Source organism: Lonchura striata, chromosome 12 (genome assembly GCF_046129695.1).
Source record: "Lonchura striata isolate bLonStr1 chromosome 12, bLonStr1.mat, whole genome shotgun sequence".
In the NCBI taxonomy this organism is placed as follows: Eukaryota; Metazoa; Chordata; class Aves; order Passeriformes; family Estrildidae; genus Lonchura; species Lonchura striata.
The window spans coordinates 1,992,394-2,001,491 of NC_134614.1; positions in this window are offsets into that span (position 1 = coordinate 1,992,394).

The following is a 9,098-nucleotide window of genomic DNA, read 5'->3' on the forward strand; positions in this document are numbered from 1 at the left end:
TTTTCTCCAGAAGCTGAATGGCACCTTTTTATTTGGGGGAGGAAAAAAAAAGGAAATGTTTTATGATACTATCATCATCATCACAATAATGAGCTGCAAATTAGTGAAATGACATCAACAACTCAGACTGTGGACTTCTCAGAGTGCAGAACTGGCCTTGAAACTTCAGATGTGCTACAGTCTTTAAAATCAGTTTGATGTGGATGTAATTTGGAGTTAAGTATAACAAAAATCACAAATAGGTGCGTGGATCATCTTCCCTTGTGTGTAAGTAGAGACAGTGTTGCAAGAATTACGTGAGAGTCAGGGCAGGACAGGTGCCCACTGGCCTTACAGCCATTGCCCCTTCACAGCATCCTGCTCCCAGAAAGCAGCCCCAGTCCTGTGCTGCTCTTCCAGAAACACAAATACAGGGAATGCAGTCTGGCATGAAAGGCGAAACAGACGTCTTCTTTTTGGTGCTCTATCACTCTGCCTTAACATCCTTACATATTACTTTTGATTTAAAACCCTACATTGTTTACTTTCTTTTGGAGTTGGATGTAAAAGAAGAAAATTCTGTGTGATCCCTAGGTGATTTGTTGAAAGAATATGGATATTGATCTAGTACCGATATCCAACTGTGACGGACAAAAACTCTCTAGCAGTTTAAAGTTAGAAAGTGTGTGTGTTTATTCGACGCCGGGCAGCGTGCAGGATAGCTCCCAAATACATACCGCACCTTCCAGGTGATTACAGAGTCTTTTTATTCATACAAGTATTGAATACACAAAATACAAATATATATTCATCATTTTGGTACATCCCATTCCCCGCTTCATATGCTAATTACTCCAAAAGCTATTAAGCACGCGTAGTTTGTTCCTTGAAATGGGTCGGTGTCCCTTTCATGGGGAGGGGTCCCAAAATGAGGAAGTAAATGAAGTCTTCCTTGTTCTGACCTTTCTACCTTTTCAATGCAAATATGACAAATGAACTCTTGGTAGAACTCCCATTCCTTGTCTTCAATTGGTTTCAGAACAGAGGAGGCCCACAATTGTCTTATGTTCCTAAAAGCTATTTGTCAGTTTCCATATTCTTCATTATAAACTCAGCTAACTAAACATTGTGCTGACAAGCAATCAATTATTAGTTAACTACTAACTCCTTACTTTATCTAGGCCTACTCATTTGTTATTATTATTTTAATTAACTCTAGTAAGGCTTATTTCTAACTAAAATCTTAGCTCCTCTAAAATCTCTAAATTCCTTAAAATTTACGTTTCATGGGATGGGAAAGGGAAAAGCAACAATGTTGTCCCTACAAAAAATAAACAAGATGCTTCTGCTGATGATGTTGGGATGTGAGCACCTGCGAGGTTCAGATTTCCTCAAGGAGTTTTATGTCTCTGATTCCAACAGTGTCACACTATTTCTTTAATAAAAACCAAACTCTGGCTCTCTGATAAAATCCTGGTTTCAGTTGGGAGCAAGGTAAATGCAGACATGGAACAGAAAACTGTTGGAGTTCAACTCAGCTGTATGGCCAAATCACCTGAAAGCAAAGCCCTCACGGTTATTGTAGGCACTTGGAAATGTGTCTGTTAACTTAGAAATAAATAATGAAAAACATCTATTTTCCTAAAAGGACAGTTATATTTTTGAGTAAGAAAGAGCAGATGTCAAAAAGGATTTCAAAAACTTGGTTAAAAAAAACCTTAGGAAAACTGCACTGCTCTCCCTGACTTCGGCAGAGCTGCTACAGCTCCCCTAGTAAACAAGACATACATGTGTTGTCACTTTGCTTTAATTTGGGAGCACAGTCCCTGGGAGCTCCAGCATGTTCTGAGCAGGAAATCTCTTCCCAGAAGCAGGGAATTTCCTGGAGTGCAACTGGCAGCAAAGGGCCAGCTCTTCTGAGGGGGAATGGCTGGCCAGATGTGAAGGGAAACTCATCCTGAGGAGTAAAGCATGAGGCACAGCCAAGTATGTGGGGCAGCGCCAGACATGCGTGGGCTCTGGGCAGCCCCAGCTCTGCTCGTCCTCATCCTGCAGGGACACCAGCCAGGACAGTCCCATGGAGGGCCAAGAGTGGGATCCTCAGCAGATGTGGCACAGCAGCCTTGCTTGGACTTCAAGGATTGTCCAGTTTACACTGCTGAGCAGCCAGCTCATTTCTTAAAGTGTTTAAACCACAGCACTGAGTTCAAGGTTCATGTGCAATTTTCTTAGAGCACAGACTTGCAGCCAACTGTTTATCTGGTGTCTGGCTAAGTGCTGATAAAGACCTGGCTGAAGTTTATATAATCTGCCATTAATAAATGTAATTTATTAGAGTCTCAGGCAAAGACATGACCACTGCTGGCTCCATTAATAGTGTGCTCAGCACAAGCCAGGAATTTGGTCTTAACGGAGACAAGACTAATTCATTTCTTGTCCCTAAATGCCTGTGATGTAGGTCAGGCCCAAGGCAAAAGATGGTGCAAATCTAAAGGCTCCATGGCAGAACTGTCAGGCTTTGGTAATATGAACTCAGTTACTTTAATACAACCCAATAGTGCACTTTATAATGCCAGCACCATGTCTAAAGCAAACTCTAGTTGCAGTAACCACATTCCAGCCCAGTGACAAGCCCTGAACATGACAAGATGTATGTCTGAGCTTCACTCTGCTCACCAGGAGTAGATCTGAGGTGCAGAAGGACAGAGCACAGCTCATAAACACCTTCTAAGGACTAGAGTCATTGAGATCAGACACACACAAAAACATTCACACCGCGCAGTCCAGGACCCTGTCTGCTCCTCCCTCACCTTTGTCTTTGTGCTTCCTCTTTGCCCAAAGCCCAGCTCAGGACCAGCCCCAGCCCCAGCCCCAGATGGGGGGCTCTGTGGTGAGTACCCTGCTGCAAATTCTCCAAGGACAAACATCTGCCAGGAGTAACTTTGCCTCATCAGAACAGAATTAATTCAAGGAAATCAATTTCTTTTTCAAATTCTGGCATATTTAAAACCAGCATACTATAAAGGTGAGGCCCTGGCACAGGTTGCCCAGAGCAGCTGTGGCTGTCCCTGGATCCCTGGAAGTGTCCAAGACCTGGCTAGACAGGACTTGGAGCAATCTGGGACAGTGGAAGGTGTCCCTGCCCAGGGCAGGGGTGGGACTGGATGGCCTTTAACATCCCTTTCCAAACCCAAACCATTCTGAGATTCTGTTATTCTATAATGCATTGTCTGAAATAGATTTTAAATTTACATTTACAATTAATGTAATGTGTACAAACCTGATCCTTATGGAAGCTCTGCATATTTAAAAGAACCTATATTTAAAGGTACATACACTTTACAGATCCATTTCCTCCTTTGAAAAGTTTCATGGCCCTATCTGAAAGCTACAGGACATTTCTCTTCAAGAGCTGTGATGAATGAGATCCAGACCTGGGACTGTTTTCATAAAGTATCATCCATGCCAAAATCCTCATCCAAATAAAAATTCCAAGAACAATTATGAGGATTCCAAATATCAAATACCTAGCTCTGCTTTATTTAAAGCAAAAGAGAAATTTATAAATGCATGGACAAATCACTTTAAAAGTGTATGTCAAAAGATATTAAAAGGCAGACACCTAAAAGAATTTCTAGAATATTACTAAATGAGTGATTTTTGGTTTATCTTTTCAGCATCAAAACAATGACACTGTGATTTAGTGCTAAAGGATCCCAATGCATTTACTCATCTTAACCTGGAATTTAATCATTAGAGTTTAAATCCTCTGGAACCTGACCTCCCCTAGCCCAGCTCCAGCTGTTCCCTGGGTGCTGTCCCTGTCTTAGGGAGCAGAGATTGGAGCTGCCCCTCGGCAGGAGCTGCAGCCCTGGTGAGGTCTGACCTCGATCTTCCCTTCTCCAGCTGAGCAAACCAAATGCCCTCAGACGCTCAGCTCTGAATTTTGCAGGGTCTCCCAGGGTTGCTCTGCTGCCCTCGAAGGAACTGAGCAAGGAGCTCAGGTCTTCACTGTTACCTGGGGCAGGGCAGCACAGCTGCATTTGGGCACTAATTCAGCTCAAAGCAGAACCTGAGCATATGGCAGCACTGTCACAGTGACAGTGCAAAATATAAAAATCCATCTTATCCAAGATGCAGTTCAAGCAACCCCCGTCATTTGCATTTCACACTTGCAGTGATTCATTTCCTAAGCAATAAGGAGGCTCTGTCCTCCAGTGGTTACAGCCCTGGGCATGGAGCAAGGAACCCCCCAGGCACCTTCTGCACAGCCCTTGGCCACTCAGGGCAGGTGTGCTCCAGGAAGCCAAGGTGCTTAACATGCACTGAAATAAGCCTAGAGTACCCAAATATTTTCAGAAATTTGGTCCCAGCCAGCACATTCTGATGTCCCACTTGCAAGGTTAGGACCTTTTCTTTCTTTCAGAAGCCACGAGGACACAGAGATACCTCCCAGTGCCAACACAGCGCTGCTGTGGGAACAGGACAAGCATGGACAAGTCTTCACCACATGCAGAAGCTGCTGAGAGGCCCAGAATATGGAATGTTCTAACTCTGCCCCTCAAGAATCTCTTGAAATAAAAGAACATCAAGCCACTTACTGTGAAGACTGCAGAAATCAGCTCAAATTGAGCACATCTATAATAAATGGGGTTGAGGGGATTCAGCACATCATAAGCTTTGCCCTCAGCTTCTTTGACAGGGGTTGAGAGGGAATTTGTTTCCCTGGTCATCATAAATACTGAATACATGGAGACTCCATGGAACCTTAGTGCCATATAAAACTACTGTATCATCAATGTCTTTGGGCAGGTAAACAAAGGAAGAGGTTTTTTGGTTCCACATGCAAATCACACTGTTCTTTTCTAAAACAAGTCATTAAAGAATTTATTGGACTATCTCTGATCAAAAGTGCCAAAGCAAGAAAGGTCTGGGTGAGACTTCAGCCCTGCTGTCAGCCAGTTTCAGACCAGAGCACCAGGACCCTGCAGGTCTTACCTTGGGTAAAGTGAACCTTTCTGTATTTTCCCCAGGAAAGTGACAGTCCATAATAAAACCACCTGGACACAATTCTCCCAAAGCTGTGCTGTACTGAACTGAGACATTATCGAGTCCCAGTCAGCATGGTCACTACAACATGACTAGTTCAGGGATTTTTAGGATCTCCTGTCCACAATGTTTTGATTTATGTCAAGTACATTTCTGCAAGTATAGCTCATTTCTGCTTCAGCCCAGATTTAAGTGACTGGATCCTGGACATACTATCCCAGGTTAAGTTGATCAAAAATACTGTAATTAATATAATTAAACTAAACTAATCTCACCCTAACTAAATTAATTAACTAAATTAATTAACTAAATTAATCTCACCCAAAGCATGTAACACAGAGTAAAACAGGAGCATCTAACACAAATGGTGTCTGAAACCAGAAGGGATGGGAATTGTTTTAATCAGATCTCTCTACCTACAGAATGTCATCCAGTACATGTAACAAAAACTCTCAGTTCATTGCAAAGTTGGTGGCTTTCCAAGCAATGAGGCTTATTGTGGGATAATTAGGCTCCTGCACGGTGGGGGTGTAGGGAGGCAGAGGTCTCTGAAGCTTGCTCTTGGGGAGAGAGATTTATTGGAGGATTCAGGAATGCCCGTGCCTCGTGCTCTCAGGCGTAGCACGTGGCTGGGCTTAGGAGGATGGGGGAAGGGAGAGAGAAACTGAGGGTTTAGGAGAGGGGAAACCCCAGTGGGGGAGGAAGTCCAAGAGAGGAGGAGAGGGCCAAGAGAGGAGGAGAGGGCCAAGAGACCGCATGGCCCCTCGGAGCCCCCTTATCAGGCGCTCCCAGGTGGGCCGGGACAAGGCATGGGCCAATGGGGTTACAGACACTAATGTTTTAGGGGAAGGTACAGAGGTGTGGGATGAACCACAATCTCTTGCGGGGTGGGATGGAACAGTCCATTTCACTCCAGGACTCATCCAAGGGCAGGTGTGACATCCGGCTAGCTAAGATAACAATCATATCTATCTATCCTCTGCAACAGCTTATGATACACGGAGATGTGTTACTAGGAAACTTGATTAAATGCTAGAGTTGAGAGAAAATGTTTTGACCTAGTGGGAGTCCTGGAATTTCTCATAGCATTGCATATTTGGAGCTGCATTTCAGCCAAAAGCAGCAGGCCAGCCTTCAACATTAAACAGTTCTCCAGAGCACTCACAGCCTCTACAGTGGAGACAGAAAACCTAATCACATTTTAATTGAGCCACATCAGACTTCCAAATTCAACATGCGTTCAAGAGACATTTACTCCAATTACAATATAAACCCACTAGGCCCTTCTGCACAAGCAAGGGACTCAGCAAGGACAGACTGGAGGGTTTAAATGTGACCATGCACACAATGTCAACACTTCATCTGACAGCACTCCCATGGAGAGGCTCGCTGGCATCGCCTTCTCCTCGGGGCACAGCATTTCCCACTCCAAGGTAATGCAACCCCACCAAAGCAGCTGGATTTCCCATCAGCTGCTTGTGAACACTGGTCATCTTTCCCACTGCCATGTTTTTTCACTCTTCCCTGCAGGGAGAGCCTGATGATGGTGAGATTGCCACAGGACCAGAGAGGAGATTTCCTGGAAACAAGCATGGCCAAACAATTAATGTTGCACAATGAAATGGACCAAGAAAGGGCTCAGGATTTTCACAGTAGCTCACCACTTGTTAAACTAAGCATTTATGGGTTGTTCATTGCAGAGCACTTAATCTGTTGTAAATGCAATAAAATTTTAAAAAACTTCATTTTAATACCGCATCTATTACAACATGACTGTACCTGTTTAATAAACCTGCAGTCTTATGAGGTGATGCTAATCTAGGACTTCACATTCCTAACAGCATCATCCTTAGAAACGTCTGCCTGCTCCTGCTGTAGCCCACAAGAAGACATTTCTGACTCTCAGCATACAGATCACCCCACAGCTGAGGAATAAGGAACACTTTGGTGGGAGCAGGTTTTAAGTGGATCACTGAAAACTGAACATCTGCTTCAACACAATGTAACTGAGTCTCCCCAGTTCAAAATCAAATTGGACTGAAGCATTCCTTGTACAAACCAGGAGAAAACCTGTCTGAGACCAGTCCTGCTGACTCCTGGCAGTCACTGTCAGCAGGACCCCGTGGGCTTTAGCTGTTTGCAGTGCTGCAGATGGTGATCCTGAGCAGAGCCCAGGACTGCTCCACAAGCTCCAACACAGAGCAGCTACCTGGCCACAAATTCCCTCTGCGTCCCCCTCACACTTTTAACACCTTAAGCAGGACTCAAAGATCTTTTTTTGCCCCAGGCTTAAGAGTTATAAAGGCAACAGTGGTAAATATTGCTTCAGCTGTATTTATTCCAAGCCCTGATTTGCACCCAGGGATTGTTCTGCATTATTCTCCTTGTCCTATCAAAGGTTCTTCCCAGTTATTTCCAAGTTTAGTGCTACACAGAGAGCTCAAGATGCATTTCATGGTAACAGAAGAACCAAAATGGCCTTTTCCTGCCACGTTTCTGTATGACGTGAGGTTGGAAAGATGTATTTATTACATGCTGAATCTCATGCACTTCAAGGCCAGGCTGGACAGGTCTTGGAGCACCATGGGACAGTGGAAGATATCCCTACCCACGGCAGGGGATGGCACTGGTTGAGCTTAGAGGTCCTTCCAACGCAAACCATTCTGGAATTCTGCAATTTCAAACAGAGTCAAACTGCTCAAAAGCAGAAACACTGATGATACTGCTCCTCACTTCTCTGTTGAAGGAAAAGGTGTTTGTCCAAGACTGAGTCATGCTTACAACCGGTCTGACAGTGCAGCAACCACAAACCAAATTCAGTGTCTGTCATTTTTTTTATGAATTTGACATACACTTCTATCTCTTATTCTAGGCCTGTTAAAAAAAAGCCTTTATAAAGAGGAAAACTGCAACCCTCCTCTCAGTGAATAATGGAACCATGTCCTGTCGGTAACAGGTAGCTTTCAGACACCCAACTTTGCCTTCAGCTTCTTTGACGGGGGTTGAGAGGGAATTTGTTTCCCTGATCATCATTTGACTAAGTTTAGAAGAAATTTATTATCTGTTTCAAGCAGAGCATTGCTATTTCCTCTATGGAAATGGAAACACTAAATAATACATTTTTCTCACATACCATATTTTGAAAGGTCTGCATTCTTTCATGTCTCAAGCTCAAACATTCCCACAGCTAAAGCTAACTATGAAAGTATTCAACTCTTAAAGCACTCCCACCTCCAGCAACCCAAAAGACACCCCAGTTCTACTTGCAGCCTTGTTCTTCATCCAATATAAATAACTCAGGCTGCTCACTGGAGATTTATTATCTTAATATGCTCATTCCATTGTTGGCCTTGGCAGACATGTCCAGGTTTAGAGTGAAAGACAGCAGAACTTGACAAACCTTAAATCCCAGTGTTGCAGAATTCTATTAGGTAACAGATGGAAAAGATAATTAGCTGACAACTCAACCATCACATGCTTCATTAGGAGCCTCATTCCTCTCAGACACATTCTCTCCCAGATTTTATCTTCAGGACAATGAAGGCTATTGTTTGCCTTGAACTGGCAAAAAACAAGGCAAGCTCAAGAAACCCTGAAGAAGGAACAAGCCTGTATTCCTCTCTAAATTCGGTGCTGTGCTTACACATTAGGGACTTCTGGCTATAAACTGTTCTGGGAATGCTGGGTTCAGGGTATTTAGTGGCAAAAAGCTCAAGAAGTTGCCTCACCATCCTCCTCTGCAAGGAGGAGTTAATCCAATCCTTGGTGGCAGGTGAAACCTTTAAATCATCACCATGCAGTGCAGAATAAAGAGATTTACACATACAGACCCCTGCAGTAGTTTCCTCTTTAACTCCTACACAGTCAAACCCAGAGCTCCACTGCCTCTGCTTGTGTCTGTAAAGAAATACTGAGAGGTCATGCGTCTTGGTCATCTGCAGCACAGCTCTGCACTTCATGAGAAAATACTCAAAGGAAATGTAAACAGATGAAATGGTTTTTAACACTAAAATGGCTTAGTGAAATGTATATCTTTTTTATATAGGTCAAGCCAATTTTCCTCTGGAAAC